The sequence below is a fragment of the Columba livia genome, chromosome Z, assembly GCF_036013475.1.
Source record: "Columba livia isolate bColLiv1 breed racing homer chromosome Z, bColLiv1.pat.W.v2, whole genome shotgun sequence".
Lineage (NCBI taxonomy): Eukaryota > Metazoa > Chordata > Aves > Columbiformes > Columbidae > Columba > Columba livia.
In genome coordinates this window covers 26395863-26412766 of record NC_088642.1, presented here as the reverse complement: position 1 = coordinate 26412766, position 16904 = coordinate 26395863, and the positions used below count along the sequence as shown (strand labels likewise).

General features: G+C 37.0%; 1 protein-coding gene across 4 annotated transcripts in view; it reads left to right on the top strand.

Annotated features, from left to right (window-relative positions):
* Positions 1-16904, top strand: part of ARL15 (ADP ribosylation factor like GTPase 15) — a 234539-nt gene that overhangs the window by 195552 nt on the left and 22083 nt on the right. Inside the window, exon 8 of one of the 4 annotated variants that reach the window (XM_065045203.1) lies at positions 1-16904. This exon is cut by the window's left edge and continues 14753 nt beyond it. The exons of the other annotated variants lie outside the window; for them this stretch is intronic. The gene's annotated coding sequence lies outside the window, so the exon portion shown is untranslated. 4 annotated transcript variants of the gene reach the window in all.

Below are 16904 nucleotides of genomic sequence, written 5' to 3'. Positions count from 1 at the left end.
TGGCTAAGGCAAGAAGTCTTATTGCCAATATAATACCGTTTGTTAAATAGAAAACTGGTTTACCACTTTAAGGAAACCATAGAAATAGAAAACAACAATTATTTTAATAGTCAGAAATTACTAGTGCTTACTGTAGGGAACGATTGTAGGTCATCTAACTTAGAAACATACAAAAGTTTCCATTATTGCATCACTGTGGTTATAAATTCAGGAAATGAAAATGATATGATTTATAAAGTAAAGTTACTTGGCTGTGCTGCACTTCATGTGTTTGTTACAGCATTTGAACAGACTTTTAGTACTGTTGATTCAGTGGGCAAATCTGATTTCAAATGTTCCTTTCCTGCAAAAGATTCTCCCAGGGAGTTTGAAGAAGTTCTTTTCTCTTAGGGGAAGTCTCCTGGCATCAAAATCCAACAGGAATAGAGAGCTACAGGCTTGTTGCTGTCATAATCCTATCAACATGAGCTTTTTTCTTTTATGATGGTCTGAGCAGTCTGTCACTGTATTTTTGAGAACTGGTTGATGCACAAAAGTAAGTTGGCTGGCAGAAGCTCAGTCCAAAGATAAGAAAGAAAATAGTGGTTCTAGTTTAGGGAAAACTACCAGAAAATTTGAGCTATGAATCCTGCTAGATTCCTAACTGTTGGCAATGATCAAGTAGCATCAACGGCCAAAAAACATTTTTCCATCTGTATTTTTGTAGAAGACTTGAGAGTAGAGCACTATGTAGTGCAGACTTCTTTTGTCTGCCTGTTATTAGCTATTTGCGACACATGTTGTATTGAACTCTATTTTAACCCCCCCTTCATAACCCAAAGCTGATAAGGAACATGGTAGCCTGCTTGCTTAAGTGGCTCTGTCTAAAACAACCCTTTTCATTTAATACAACAGATGAGTTTTTCTTGTCATTGCATGACTCTGGAAACTGGGTGTGAAGAAAAAAAAATCAACAAATATCCTAAGACTCATGATAAAATCGTAAGTTAATAATGCTGTTGGTGTTCTTGGAGTGGTATTTAAAATATTGACTTTGGCCTATGGAACACCTGAAGGCTTGGAACTTGTCTAGGCAGTTTATTCTAACAGTGAGCAACAGGGGAGCTCAAGAAAAAGATCTCTATTTAAAGGAGAGCAGCTCCTGGCAATGTTCCATCAATATTGCACTTCAGTTCTCTCATTGCCCCTATTTTTATCTTACCGAGTTTATTGCTGGAATTAGAAGAGCTTGTAAAGATTTTGTGGATCTTGAGGCTTTTTTCCTACAACCACACTGAGAGTTCTGTGCTGTTAGCAATGCTGAATTTGCCTTCATACCAGATCTGCAGAAAATTTCTACAGATTGAAAACTTTTTATACATATTTGCTCATATTCATGGTTTCTCAAATATTTGTTTTGCAAAGTTCTTAGATTTAGTTCAGGTAGCTGTAAAAGCAATTTAACACATTGTTGTGAACTTCAGAGAGAACACTGTGGTTGAACGATACTTCAGCTCAGAAGAGTCATGCTTGTTACAGAATGTAAAATTATCATTGAAAGACACACCTAACAAGAATGGTTTGAACTTTGAAATACATGTTACTTGAGTTCGGACCAAAAATAACATGTATTACCCGATACAAATTTTGGAAAACATGAAAAAAAAGTTTTTAAATGCTGTTTTTTACTGTGTTAGATCTGAGACACAATTATGACTTTGAAATAAATTGAAAAAATAATTACTTGTAGCTATAAATAGTCCCAGCTTATGAGGATAGTTGACATTGCACCTCCCTGACAGGAGCTCTGACATTGAAAGAGGTGCATAACAATGGATAAAGCCTTTCAAAATGCAGGATACCTGCCCTCCAAGTGCTGTATCTGCACACATGGGTACGTACTGCAAGTCTTCTGAGATGTGCGACGTCCTTTCACCCCTGTAGCTCAGACTCAGACTGCAGGCCTCAAAAGAAGTGTGTGCTAATGACGTCTGTATGCCTACTTGAACAGCCTCAGTCACGGTGTATCACTAAGTATTCTCCAAATTTGCTAATAATAAAAGAGAATTGTAGATTTAGCATAAAAAGAAACAGTTCAACTGTGTTATGTCAAGTGATCGGGATATCCAGACCAGTGTAGAGCAGCTGGAGCTTCATTAGACATTCATTATGTAAAGGCTTGCAGCATAAAGCAGAAGAGCAAGTAGGTGTGGTTAAGTTACAACTTAAAGGGTATAGGCTTGTTTGTGGTGGTATTATTTAATCTACTGACTGCTCATAGTCAAATAGAATTTTGCTTATTGCTTTTACTCTTGGCAATAAATTAAATATTGAAATCAACAACTTGTTACTACTTATATCTCTCTTGAGCAGCTATCTAAGTGACAAGCAGACATTGCTTCTGGGTGAGAGTGGGAGGACGGAAAATAGCTCACTGTTGCAGTATGTGGAAATGGAATTCAAAAGAGATTTGAAGATCTCCTATATGCCAGCAAAACTTTTTTTTTCTTTTTTTTCTTTTATTTCTTTTAGCAGAGAGGTTAGTTAGAAAATGAGGAATACCACTTAAGCACATTATTTCACTTGATGTGCAGTCATGGTAAGATGAAACGTGGCACAGACAAAGTGAGATGAGGTTTGTAGCTTTGGCATTTCTATCTTCTCTCTGATGGTTCAGCGTTGCCTTAAGACAGCAGACTTCCTTGGGCAGTGATGACAGCAAGGCTTACTTTGAATACTAAAGTCTGTAACTGCCATTCCCAGTTCAGCTAAAGAAGGCATTGTCTTCATAGGTCTGAATACTTTCTAGTAGTTTGTGTCCTCATTTCTAACAGATCCTGAGCCAACTTTTTACAGTCGTTAGAGTGTCTGATTTGAGATAAAGCAAAATCCCTTGCTCTTAGTTAAGATAAGAAGCTATGTCTCTTACTTAGTCAAATAAAACATTCGGAAATGACTGTACTGTAATCTGTAAGTAAATACATGGAAGATTTTGAATAGAAAGGGATCTTAATTGTGATGCTGAGGGAGTTAAATGCAGAAATAATTTCCCTTACTCCAGTAAGGGCTTCAGAAAAGAACAAACAGTTGCGATGGAATAGGAACTTACTACATGTAAGCTCATTCATGATGATAGTCCATGCCCACTTAGCCTTCAGCAAACACAAAGCAATTTGAATGAGCTTAGTTCTCAGAGGATGTAAAGTATCTTGAATTTGTCATGGGCCAGGGTAAGTGCACAAATTGTTGGCATGATGTTCTGATATATAGTAACTCTTTGTTCTGCGGTGACTTGTTCCCATGTTAAAACTTCTGCAATTTTTAAAACCAGACAAGATATCTTGCTTGAAGTTTGGTTCTAGTTCAAACAATAATAGCTGAGATTTGTACAGAAACACTGTGAATTGTCTGTAAGACCTGAAATTGTCATAACTGATGTAACTGTCAGTCTGTCAAATCAATGATTGACATAACTGTCCTTTCTAGCTCAGTTACTTTTCCTACAGAGAGGATTTTAAGGCCAAGTTTTGTTAACATGCTAAGTCGAAGTTTTTAACATGATTTTACTGTCGACTGTGCAAGACTTAGATTTACTCCACATATGTTTACATTATAAAGCCTCTGAGTATTAATTAGTAAATACGACCGTTCTCAAACTTAGAGCTAGATAATAGGAAAAGCAACTAGTTCATTTGTAAGAAATTAATTTCTGTGTGATTACATGTCCCAGTGTTTTTAACCCTGAAGCAATACAAATTCTTAAATTGAAAATGAAGCACTAAATCTTTCCTTAGAAAGATGCACACTGTACTGTGTGCATCATTCCTGAAACTGTTTTACTTTGAAGCACGGAAGGAACACTTAATTTTTATTTACTATTATGAAGGAAACTCTTTGATTACAGGAAAAAAAAAAGCTGACAAATATGAAAATATGACTGTGATTTGGGCAAAGTTCCAGAGACGAGAAAGAGCGATGCTTTTATCTTCAGAGGGTCTTTGACTGCTACATTTATTCCATTAATAGCTCCAGTATGGCTAATGTCATAGTTTGTGCATTTGCCTCTGTGTCTGGCCTTTGTATAAACTGCAGGGGAAGGTATTTTGATGTTTAACTCTGCTGGGAAATATGGTAGAATAATATGTTGTCTCTTATTTCCCTGGATTACATGGAACACCATGTTAAATTTCAGGTTTGGACAAATGCGTTTTTTCAAACTTTTATTCTTCCCAATTTGAATATTAAACTCTTTGCATTAAGAATATAATTAAACAAAAGTCGTTGCAAGTTCTGTATTCTTACAAATAGTTTCTGCTATAGTTTTAGCAGTTCAAAAGACTCCAGTGAAATTATTTGAACAGACAACTTAAACACTGCTGGCCAGTCTAAAGGAAAGGTCAGATCCTATCCATATATAAAAGGAACTGAGGAATGAAAGCACATAACTGTGAGCTTCAGTAAAGCCTATGTGCTTTGATCAGACCCATGATCTATACATGCATCCATTCTATTCTCATTCAGTATTTATTATTAGGCATAGTTTTGCCTGTTGAATGCAGAGATTTAATAAGGAAATGCACTATAGTTCCTATTCAGCTGTTTCCTGTTGTAATTTTTGCCAGATAGATGAGTGGAGAATGTCTATGGATATATATATGTGGGTTTAATGCTGAATAAAATCATAATGACTTGTAAATTAATTTTTAAAAGCAGGTGAAGAAAAAAATCTGTCAGCTAAAATTATTTTACATTATATACTTTAGTTGAAGTGAAAGGATTCCATCTACGCACACTAATTTATGTGTACTGGAGGAGGATAAATCACAGGACCTGGAACTTATATGTCATTGGCCATGCCAGGATTTTGGAATGCTCTGCAGATGTGTAATTTGAAAATATAGCCTACCTAACCTTGCCTTCCAAAAACAAAGATAAATGAGATCACTGTGTAACTCGATGAACTTCAGTCTGACCTCATTGCATTGTTTCTTAGCCATACGCTTCATGGTGATGCAAAGGCAAAGAACATGGCTAAAACGTGCCACTGTCTCCTTCCAGTAGAAGAAAAGCTATTCGGTTTAGCTGAAGATTGTACATTTAGGTTTTTATTATACTGTATCATTTTCAGCAAAGGTGTGTTCCTCACAAGTTCTAATAACAGGTTTGCTTATAAAGATTTGAGTTTTCAAATAATTTGATGAATGTAAGTAATTCCTACCTCTGAAAGGTACACAAAAATAAGTGTTATCCATGTGTTAGAGACAAGGAAATACTATTTCTAGTTGCCTGTGCTAGGAATAGGATAACCAAGCAAAATAAACTCATCCGAAACACTTCACAGTGGCATAGTAAGGGTTAGATCTACAGAGCTAATAAATGGTCTTTTAAAATACAGAGTACTCACTAATGGGTGCTCCTGAAAAACGAAGGTTGTCTATTTCTAATAATTCCTAATGGAGCTTTTTAATTGAAAATTGTGTTTGGTAGTATAATAAGATCTTGTCTTGTGCAGGTATATCTTCATGGTGTGATTTGGAAAAGTCATTCTGGAAGGAAAAATGCTTGTAATTCACAAAATCTGTGATGTGAAACTGTGCTGAAAAAGCCATATGGAAATTATGGCAACAGGCTGAAAAACATGGAAACATGCAAGGGAAAAGATATGGATCCTTAACATAAGTTTAACACTATATGATAAGAACAGGAGTTCTGCTCAACCACTTATGTCCACTGGAGCTAATATTTTCGTCAATATGTATGTTGTTTTGAGTTGAATCACCATGATATAGAGACACGTCTTTGCAATAAAAAGGACATACATACATTCCTAGTTGCTCTTATGTTTGGAATGTTATGGGATTTTTTTGTTTTCTTCTGTCAGTGTATAAGATCAATGTACAAACATTAAATATCAAAGATGCATTAATCCATCAATACTTGCCCCCATGGCACCCTCACCATTCCTGAACATCTTTATGAGCCACTGATTTTCAGCCTCCTGAAGTTTTTAGGCCCATGCACCAACCTAAACTAGAAAAAAAACAGAACATGGGAGACGCACAGTCAAGGGACATGGTGAGCAATCCTGTGCTTTGGTCTTGCAATACCTTTGGCATAGCGAGCCTTTTGGCCTGCACTTTACTCCTTACTGAGATCCAAAGTAAAATGACACAGTTTTTTAATACCTTATTGTTTATAATCTGGTTAGTTCCCAACCTTGTTGTTGGTGAAAACAAGGTAAGATTTAGTCTGGATTCTTACATTATGCTTTACATAAATTCAGTTTACTTCTGTTATCCATTATGTGAAACTAATCTTTCCATAACAGACTCAGACCTCACTGCTAAGAAACCCAGTTGCAGTCTGTAAATTTAAAATATTGCATGGTTTAATATTTTTACTAAGAATTTTTGATCTCTCTTTAGTTATTATTTCATTACATCATGTCTTTGGTTTGGTCCCTTGTTTAAAAAGAAGGCAGATGTTTAATGCTGTTTCATTCTTTCAGTTTTTACCTTATTTTTCCTCTTAAAATTTTGAAAACCGAACTCACAAATTCTGATTCCTAGTTCTGTTTTTTTTATACTGGTATTTGTCCTTATTTACATTAGAGTATGAGAGGAGTGTAGCCCCACAGGAACATTTGCTATGTGGTGCTGGTTTGCTTACGTTTTTGCTCTTTTAAAAGAATTACATTTTAATGTTAATCAAAACTGTACTCACCTCCTACCATCTAGCACAATCATCTTAGCGAGAAATAATTGGATTTCTTTTTAATCTGATTTTATAAGGGTTGCTTTTCATTTATATTAAAATGCTGCACAGGAAATTTTAGTTGTATTTTCTTGTTTATGGAAGCTGATGTCTGATGCAGTTGAATAACAGGAATTACCTGTATTCCAGGGTGTTTTGCTCTTGGACTGAGAGGTTTTATATGATGCCACATCCAAAGACTTCCTATGACTTTCTCAAATACTTTAACATCACTTCCTCTATTCTGAAAGTTGGGGGTTCTTTTATTTTTTATTTGTAGCAATGTCTCATCACGGACTTGCATTGTAGCAGAGATGAATTCTGATTATTGAAGGGATTTTAAAATTACTTATAATTATTTGTTTTAGAAAATCATTAACGCTTACATTTTACAAATACAGATGCAATATGGGTATTTTGATTTGCAAGACAATGTAATGTGTTTTACATTTGATTAGGGGCCTATAGTGTAAGTCTTCTTTTATAGATTAAGGTACAGAGCAACTTTCTTAGTTTTGTAACATTCTTATTAATTTGAATTAATCCCCATTTCATTCTCCCCACACCTTATTTGTATTGCTATATTATGTTAACATAGGTATTGTCCATAGGTGAGCAACACAGGTGTACAGAGCTGCTAGTGGTGAAATATGACTGTACAGAGTGACAGTGAGTTTCAGGTAGTCATCTGTACATTGGCTTCACTGGTCAGTTCATGGCTCTGATTAGCATTACATTTCAGCTAATATATGAAAGACATATACCTGATGTACAAGTTAAAATGGCATGAAGTAGATTGTGTTTCAGACAAAATTAATTTGGAACTGCAAGACTGGAAATGCTTCTCACATAAAGACTGTAAGAGCTGCTGTGCTGAGTCACACCAAAGGCTCGTTTCTCCCAGTGCCTCTTTCTGATGATAGCTGGCTCTGGCTCCCTTCGTACCAGTGTAAGAACATGTGAGGTGTACAGTGATGCTTCACCTGCTATTCTTTCCCATTTTCCTGCACTCTTTAGGGATTTCCTGAATATGGAGGTTGCATTCACATCTTTCTACCTAAAAGAATGCTGCTTCCGTAAATTTGTCAAATTGACTGGGGAATGTATTTATACTTCTAGTATCTATAGTGTTCTTTGGCAGTAAGTTTCACAGTTTGATTGTACTTTGTATGTAGGAAACATACTCCTTTTAAAGCGACCAATGACAGAACCCGAGGGAATGGCAGGAAGATGTGCCAGGGGAGGTTTAGGTTGGACATCAGGAGAAGGTTCTTCACCCAGAGGGTGATGAAGCACTGGAACAGGCTCCCCAGGGAGGTGTCACAGCCCCAAACGTGACAGTGTTCAAGGAGAGACTGGACAACACACTCAGACACATGGTGTGAACTGTGGGGTTGTCATATGCAGGGACAGGAGTTGGACTCGATGATCCTTTTGGGTCCCTTCCAACTCAGGACATTGTATGATTCTATGACCCATATTCATGCATAGGTAAGTAAATGCAGACATTAAGAATATTAACTGGGGGGGAAAAGTTTATAACATGCACTCTCATTTAACTAGATCAGTCTGATGCGCTTTGTAGTTGGGTTTAGATGCATAATTTTCCTCCAGTGAGCTTTGTTCTTTTGTGGCATATTGTGTACGGCTTGTGTAAGGCAAAACAGATGTGGTGAAAAACAACAAAGAAGTTGCTTCTCTCTGTAAGTTATGTTTCGAAGTCCATTTTCTCCTAATAAAATGTGTAGTAATTCCAGTTACAAATAAGATTCAGGAAATAATGCTAGGCACCAAACACTCATCGTGTTACATTTTCTGGCAGATGGAAGTGAAGCAAATGTTCAAGTATGTGGGCTATCCTAAAATTGGCAATTTATTAGGAATATTACAAACATTCCAGGTGTCTTCTGTTACAACAGTGTATGAAGTCATTTATTCCTCTATACATATGTGTAAGTTGGTATTATGTATAACATGACATTTGGGGGTGAAAAGGGGAGCTGTAGGAGGAGAGAATTTTCCCTCTTAGCTCCATGATAAGCTGTTTTTATGTAGATAGATGTGCATTTATGTATGAAGGGGACAAATTCTCTCCTTCCTAAAGTAAAGTAATAGGGTTGGGTTTTTTAACATACAGAAGAATATCTGAGAACATGCTACATTAATATTGTTTTTAAGAGGGAGATGTTCTCACCTCTGTATACCCTTTCATCCTGCTGTAATTTCATCCAGTTACAGGATCATCCTGATACTGTGTCAGATGTAGATGATTGTTCATGATCAGTATTGCCACATGGAGAAAAGCTTTTCTTTTCCATAGAAATGACTTACCTGGCTTCTGATCATTCAATGAATTATTAGCTTTTCTGGAACCTGTACCAAGGTTCTGCCGTGTGTGTATGGCTTGAAGGAGTACACAAGATAGGATCTTGGTGGTGTGGGCGAGGGAGAGATTACACTTTGGGCATATTTCTCACTGTAGGTTTCTGTTTCTTTGCTAATCTTTTGTGTCAACAGCAAATAACAGTAACCAGTTAGTTACACTCAAGTCCTAGGTGGACCTTTGTCTAAGCACGTTTTATATAATCATGTGTTTTAATTGTAATGGTTGGTCTATGTTATCAGTTGGTAGCATGTACAATAGGATGGTGTGGTCTCCCTTTTAAATACGTGATGGTTTGTGTTCAGTGTGAGCTTCATTCTTTTTGCTCTTTGTAATATGTAACACTTGGATACATAATTCCTGTTTTATTTTTAGTTTTTGCGTGGATGTGCTTCAGCTGTAGGGTGATTTGGCCATCTATGGAAATGTTTTCTTTGCCTGAATGATTTGCAATCATATTTCCAGAAAACTTCAATTGAGAGTGGAAAAAAATTATTCAAAATGGCATACAACAAAGAATGGCAATACTTTTTTTCCCTATTTCCATGATAAAAACTAGCTGTAAATAATACTTTTGAAAGTAGCCTTCTAGCTACTGAAATTTGTTTTCAGGTAGCTACAATGCTGGGGCTGCATGCTGCTATATATTAATAACAGAAGGTCACCACATGTTTTAGGTGCTTCCATTGGTCATTTCGTTGGAATAAAGTAGTGAGTAATTTTAATTTGTTGTATTAATATTTTAAAGCAATTCAGTCCAGCCTAAAGGTATGTTATGTAATTTATACTTAGGTACTTCAATAAATGGCTTGATGTTTCAGTGATGCTGGACTTCTGACACCCTGAGCTTTGCAAGTTCTCACCACTTCTGAAAACTAACCAGTGCTCTGGTTAGCATTCACATCTGAGTTAGGAATCTAACTGTGAGCACCTCATTTGAAAAACCTGGTCTATATTCCTTCCTGTTTATTTTTGTCATACCACGTTGGTGAAATCTTGATATCAAGTCATGTGATATTGTACTTTTTACATTCCTGGGTGTCACTTTACTTCTGCAGCTTCCTCTGCAGTGTATTTGTGAAAGAGGTTCTTCACAGAACTTACTACCAAGTGTGGAGAGCCAAATATTGGCCTCCAAGCAGGCTGAAGTTCATGTAGATGCTTCTGTGGTAAGGGAAAAGAGTAAGATTCAGCAAGGATTCTTTTGGGGATCAACTGTTTGTAATACTTCTTAGTGTTTAAGCCTTGATTCAGCAAAGCTGTTAAACAAGGACTTATTTTTAGAGGAGATAAGGGTCCCATCTCTGTTGCTTAGAGCTCTTCAGTGAGTTTTTAACTACTAATGGAACAGTTTAAATACTTGAAGTTCAGCATGTTCTTAAAACCCTTACTGAATATGGGAATTTTGCTTAGTGTTTTACTTAATCCTGGTCTCTGCTGGTGCTCCTTAAAGAAAGGATCAGTTTGGGAGTATATGCATGGCAATACACGAAAAAGTATATGGCTGAAGTAACTGAATGCTTCCCTGAGTGCCTGTGTTATAGAATCTTTGTCTAATGCCCAGTAAAAGAGTGAAAACCAGCATTTTTGAGTGGTTCCTTTTTGTGTGTTCTCCCGGTTCTCTTTTCTCAATACCCAACCTGAGAGAACTTTTCTGTTTTAAACACTGTCAATCGAATCTGTTGGCACTTACTTTGAATGCAGAAAGTGCTATAAAATGCTAAGAACTTTGGGATATCAGGCAATGAATGCCCAGAGCTTAAATTAAGTAAAAAATGTTGGCCTTTATTTCTGTAGCGCAGTTTTTTTAAGATAATTGGTGTGTTCCTTCACAGCTGATATTATTTTCATGCAGTTTCTCTGTATGTTTATCTGGGGATTATTGGTTTTTGTGTTTTTTTCCGTGGAAATAATTTCAGTGAGTGTCCTGAACATCTAGGAAAAAAAACAAACTGTGGTCTCACATATGAGCTTTGGGAGAATTTCCTTGGGGATATTGCCATCAGAAAAAGCCTAGTCTTTTCAGGTTGACATTTCTCTCTTTTCATCTAAAAGCTCTTTATTCCCAGGTGAGAGCTTTTGCACTCAGTCATATTTCTGTTGCATGAGCAGTTTGTAAGCAAGCATAACCTGGCAGAGCTTCCCACATGAATGGTTGCAGTGAAATAGCTACCCTCAAAGAGAGCACAGAAGAACATGGTCTCCACAAACAATTCTTCCTTCATTGTCACAGCATTTTTGGTAGTTACTAAGACTCAGCAGTCATTCTCGGAGTCTTTGCTTTGGAGCATCAGGGCCTTCAAAACAGAAAATAAGGTCCACTGAGCTTGAGGTACCTGCCTGTAGATAGAGAAAGCAAATATGCGGAAATACTTGCTTGGGTGGCACAGTAGCTGTCTGGCTTCAGCCTGCTGGCTGTGTTGCACTCTCCCTTTCTGCATCCCTCAGTAGTCCTGAGACAAGGTCTCATCCTGATTCTGCAGTAGAAGAAGCAGAAGAAGTCACCAGCAAGCAGATTTGTAGCACTTCCTTCTGGCTTGCAGCTCATTGCCTGAGAGTTTCTTACGTTGGTATTTAGTGGGTTTGTAAGCACAGATATTGGACTTCTGTTGTCATTAGAGCCGAATTATTTTTACATTTGAAAGAAGTCCGATGTCATTAAAGAGCTAGGTACCTTGTAGGGTTAAAGGACCATAAAACTCTGAGTTGGAGTAAGAACATTGTTGTCTGAGGTATGACTTTCACTGTGCTTTCCCCAGATTTCCCACTTTCCCAGATGAAGAGCTTTTCCCATATTTCCTGACATTTGCATTCAGGTCAGCTTCATCCTTTTTTGGTCAACAAAACAAATTTGCTAGATTGCTTGTAGCTAGTAAGGAAATACTTGTCAGCAACAAAAGACTTGGCCAGCAAAGTTTTGGGCATTTTTTGTAAGTATTACTGTGCTTGGAACCAGTGGGATCCCTTTCAAAACTTAAAGACCACCACTGAAAGTAATTTGCAATTTGCAACGGGGCATAGGGACTTTGCAGACTACTACTTATTGCTTGTCGTGATGCTACCAGTCACCAGACATCACAAATGCTCAAGAAAATAGTTTCATTGTTTTTTTCCTTGTGTCTTTTTCTGATTTTTCAGTTAACATTGATGGTGATACTGCATTGAGATAAGCTTGGTTATGCTGCCTTGCTGTGATGTTACAGAATTTCATACTGGCTTTTAAAACATTTTTAAAAGTAGTGCATCAAGGCATTTCACTGTTCTTGTACTTAAGTTCATGTAGCTCCAACTTGTTTTTATATAATACAAAATTTTTCATGGAACTATTGGTCATATATTTAAGATGGAAAACGGCAATGTGTATGATACTATTTAGGTAGTCATGATACTGCTTTATATCAGATGCTCTCAATGCAGTTTTGATATTGCAATCATTAGTGTGTTATCAGAGGGAGACTGTGTGAACCTCTTATGTAAAGAACATGAAGAATAACACCAAAGGAAGGCAATGCTATTTAACTTGACTATTATAGCTTTGTATATGAAGATTTTATATCTCATTTGCTTCCATAAAAAATACTAATAGGAAAGTCCCTCTGATGATTTCAGGTGGCACCTGGATCTTTTTCAACAAAATGGTTTTGAAAATATTTGAGGAGTTGTTTGGACTTTTTTGCAGTTTTGTTGATTTCTCTTGTCTTCTCTGTTTGTGTGTTGAGGGAGACAATGAGGAGAACATAAGAGAAGCCCAGTGTATAAACATCTTTCTTGTTATGATTTAATTGCCAGAATAAGTTCCACTACACAGTGAGAAGGAAACAAAAAGGAAGCATACATTGTAATTCCATCTGAGTTATTCTGTTATGGAGGTTGTTCATTTTTCTTATTCAAAGATGTTTCCTTTCTTACAGTAACCTCTCCCCTTCTCTGCATCATTTTTGTTGTCTGTGAAGTCAGCTTACATGAATCTGTGCATGTTTTACTGACCTAGAACTGGTTAATTTAATCACTAAAATAACCATTGCACAGCAAGGTGTTAAGACTCCAGGTTTTGTATATATACTTGTTCTAAGAAGTCCTCAGGAAATGCAAAGAAAATGTGTTTATGTGATATAACTACAGCTGCATCAAAAGGAGCATGGCCAGCAGGTGGAGGGAGGTGATTCTGCCCCTCTGCTCTGGTGAGACCCCACCTGGAGTCCTGCGTGCAGCTCTGGAGCCCTCAGTACAGGAAAGACATGGACCTGTTGGAGAGGGGCCAGAGGAGGCCACGAAAATGATCGGAGGGCTGGAACAGCTCTGCTGTGAGGACCGGCTGAGAGATTTGGGGTTGTTCAGCCTGGAGAAGAGAAGGCTTCAGGGACATCTTACTGTGGCTTTGCGGTACTTAAAAGGGATCTGTAAGAAAGGTGGAGACAGACTTTTTAACAGGGCCTGTTACAATAAGACCAGGGATAATGGTTTTAAACTAAAAGAGAGGTGATTCAGGTTACACATAAGGAAAAAAAAAATTATTATCTGGCTCAAGTTGCCCAGAGAAGTGGTAAATGTCCCATCCCTGGAGATGTTCAAGGCCAGGCTGGATGGGGCTCTGAGCAACCTGATCTAGTTGCAGATGTCCCTGCTCATTGCAGGGGGGTTGAACTGGATGACCTTTGAAGGTCCTTTCCAACCCAAATTATTCTAGATTCTATGAGCTTTTAAAAAAAAAAAAACACCTTATCAAAAATAAGTTGTCCTGTGTTAAACTGAATTTCATGTATGTTCTTGTTAAAAGTCCCAAAGTTTCACTTCGGTCTGCTGCAAAAAGGCACTTACTTGTCACAGCTGTCTGCCAGAACACATTTAAATTGGGACAAAATAGGATTTGCAGAGTGGCCATAAGAAGGGTGAATTAGTTCTGTGTACAACAGTGGCAGGTTGGCCCAGCGGACTTGCGACCCAGAGGGATCCTGAGTCACCACAATCTGTTCTGTGGGAGATGGAAGGCAGTATGACCTGGCTCTTGGACACGTTTTCAGCAGTCATGAGAAAACAACTTGTGGGCTAAGTGATGCTATGGTTCTCCATGCTATTCCTGGCCTTGTGGGCTGTGGTGCTACAGCAGATGGTTCTCGTCCAGTTGGGTGGATTTGAAAGATCAGAGCAAGGTAAGCACAGGAAAAGCACTCGGTTGATCAGGAGAGGGAAGTGAATGAAGAGGGTTGAACAGGCCATGTTTATTTTCTCCTTTTTGCCTTGTTTTTCCCTTCTATCTTCTAAATTCTGTATAAATACATATAAATACCCTAACGAGTGAACAGTAAGACCATTTTGGGAGGAGAGGACAACAAAAACCTTCTGTTAATGTTTCCATACTCAGCTAATGTTCTCACTTCCTGTATTTACTTGGAGAGTCTTTAGTTGTGTTTGCAAACTCTTAATCCACGAACTTCTCAAATGTGTTAGTAGCTAAAATAAATTAATATTAGCTTTCTGGTGTCACAGAACATAAATGGGAAAGACAGAAAAAGAGCCTGGAACTTCTTAAACATCCTTGTTTTTTAAAATGCAATCTTTGCGGTATGTAAATACAAGACTTCCTCCAACCATAAAATCTGGCTTCTCAGGACTTAAGTGTTTCAGGAGGTATAAAATCTAACTTTAAAAATACTTTATATTCATTTTATAATCTATTATGAAAGAGTAATAATTTTATTCCTGAGACTTGCTATAAAATTCTTGAGTAATGGGCCAGACATACTTAAGAATATTACTTCTGCAGCCACTGACAGAGACATAGATCTAGCTTGCAGCATTCATCTTCTAGACTGGGAAAAATTTCTGCTCATAGAACAGCTATTTTTACCTTGTTTAGACAGAGTTTGGCAGGAGGAGAGTTGTGTTTTGAGCTTTTCAGATAGTTCAGAATTTTAAATTGTGAATTCTAGTTTCCTAGCAGTGCTTGCTATGTAATTATTGTCACTGATAGCCCCTGGAAGCATTTGGTAATATTTTGATTCCTTTGGAGAATCTCTGCATTCCAGAGAATATCAGCTTGAGAAATACAGATAAAATCTGTGCTAAGTCTAGTCAGGTTCCTTTTTTTTTTTTTTTTTTTTTAATTAGCTATAAATACTCTAATGTCTGCAGACTTTTTTAACCACTGTGCGTCTGACACGAGTCAGTTGTATTGCTGTACACGTTTACACGGTCTATTACTAGTCTGCTGCCAGGCACTAATAAAAATATATTAACCCTCTGATCAAATTTTATTATTTTTCTCATTTTCTTTCTAGACAGTTTATGGTTCCATGGGATTCTTTAATTCACAGCCATGATGCACTGTTAATAGGCTTTAGTATCTTGTCTTCTTGGCTTCATGCCAAGCAGAAGTCTCAGCTGTCTTTTGAACAATTATATGTGTGGCAAATACATAGCACTGGGACTCTGTGCGTCTGTAAATGTGGGGAAATGGGACAAATTTCTTTCAGCATATTGCAGTTCTTTATATGTAAATTTACCCATAAGAAATATATTTGTGAACAAAACATCAATTGCATAAACTTAGCCTTAGTCTATTTTAAACTCATTGAATTTGCATATTCAAACCTATCTGGAAGGGAAAAAAAATAGCACTTTAGATGGTCATATCATAGTTACGTGAAAAAGTTGAGAGAAGAGGATAAGAAAGATTACTGTATTTACAACTGGTATAATTCATTATGCAAATATATACTGGGAAATAAATTAGGGAAAAAAATTATAAAGTTTCCATAACTCCAAATTATTGTAATTTACTGCTTCCCAATATTTGTTCTAAAGAGAGATGGGTTATCTTTGTCTTGAGAGCAAACCAACCCTTTACACTGTTTTATGTTGTTACCTGCCTAGCTAGGTAGCCTAACTTTCAACTAGTTAAATTACTTAGAGCCTGGATATGTTCTCTCTTTCATAAGGAAATTACTGAATAGCTTCATGACAAGCACTAATAAGTCCCTGTATTTTCTGAAAAGACAAGGTCCTAAAGAAAACCCAGAAACATGTCACAGCTCCTCACCAACTCACCTGTCTCATTCCCATTTTTGGGTCACAAGATGTGCCAGATCCAAGTACTTCCAGAGCCCATTTATAAGAGAATCTATTTTAAGCTACTTTAAGAGACAGTTTCTGTGTAGAAATGACAAGTTCCTGAACTTCTCCAATTCACAGACTCAGAAAAGAACAAGTCTGAGCTGGTGTCAGTTCCTAAAAAGAAGTGTTGTTTTTCTTTTGGCTAGCCATTACTTGGCTGAGCTTATTCTAGCATACTTGGGATGAGGGTGGGTGGGAAGAGTTGGAAAAAATTGCTTACAAGTCAGAAGTGAAGTATTTACTCACCTGAGTAGGACTGCTCAAAACTGGTAATCAAACACTTGATGAAATAACTTGCCAAATTGAGGATTTTAGTCTCTACTTTCAGCTTTCCATCTGTAAAACTGGAAAAATAGTACTTCTTTAGCTCAAAGGGATATATGACATTTCCTGCATTAATATTTCTTATGTCAGATGGGATTCTTGTACAAAAGCCTTCTAGAATCCAACAATTCTTTTTAAGAAAAAAAAACAAAAACCACAGTGTCCCTATCATAATCTTTATTGATCTAGAGTTTGTTTATGCCTGCGTAAGTGATGTCCAAGGTAGATGTGCCCTTAAAATGAAGACAGCAGTGTTGCAGTAAATAAATGAAATGTGCTCAAGTCATAATCTTTATAGGTTGTTAAAAAAAAACAAACAACAAAAAACAAACAAACAAACAAACAAACAAAC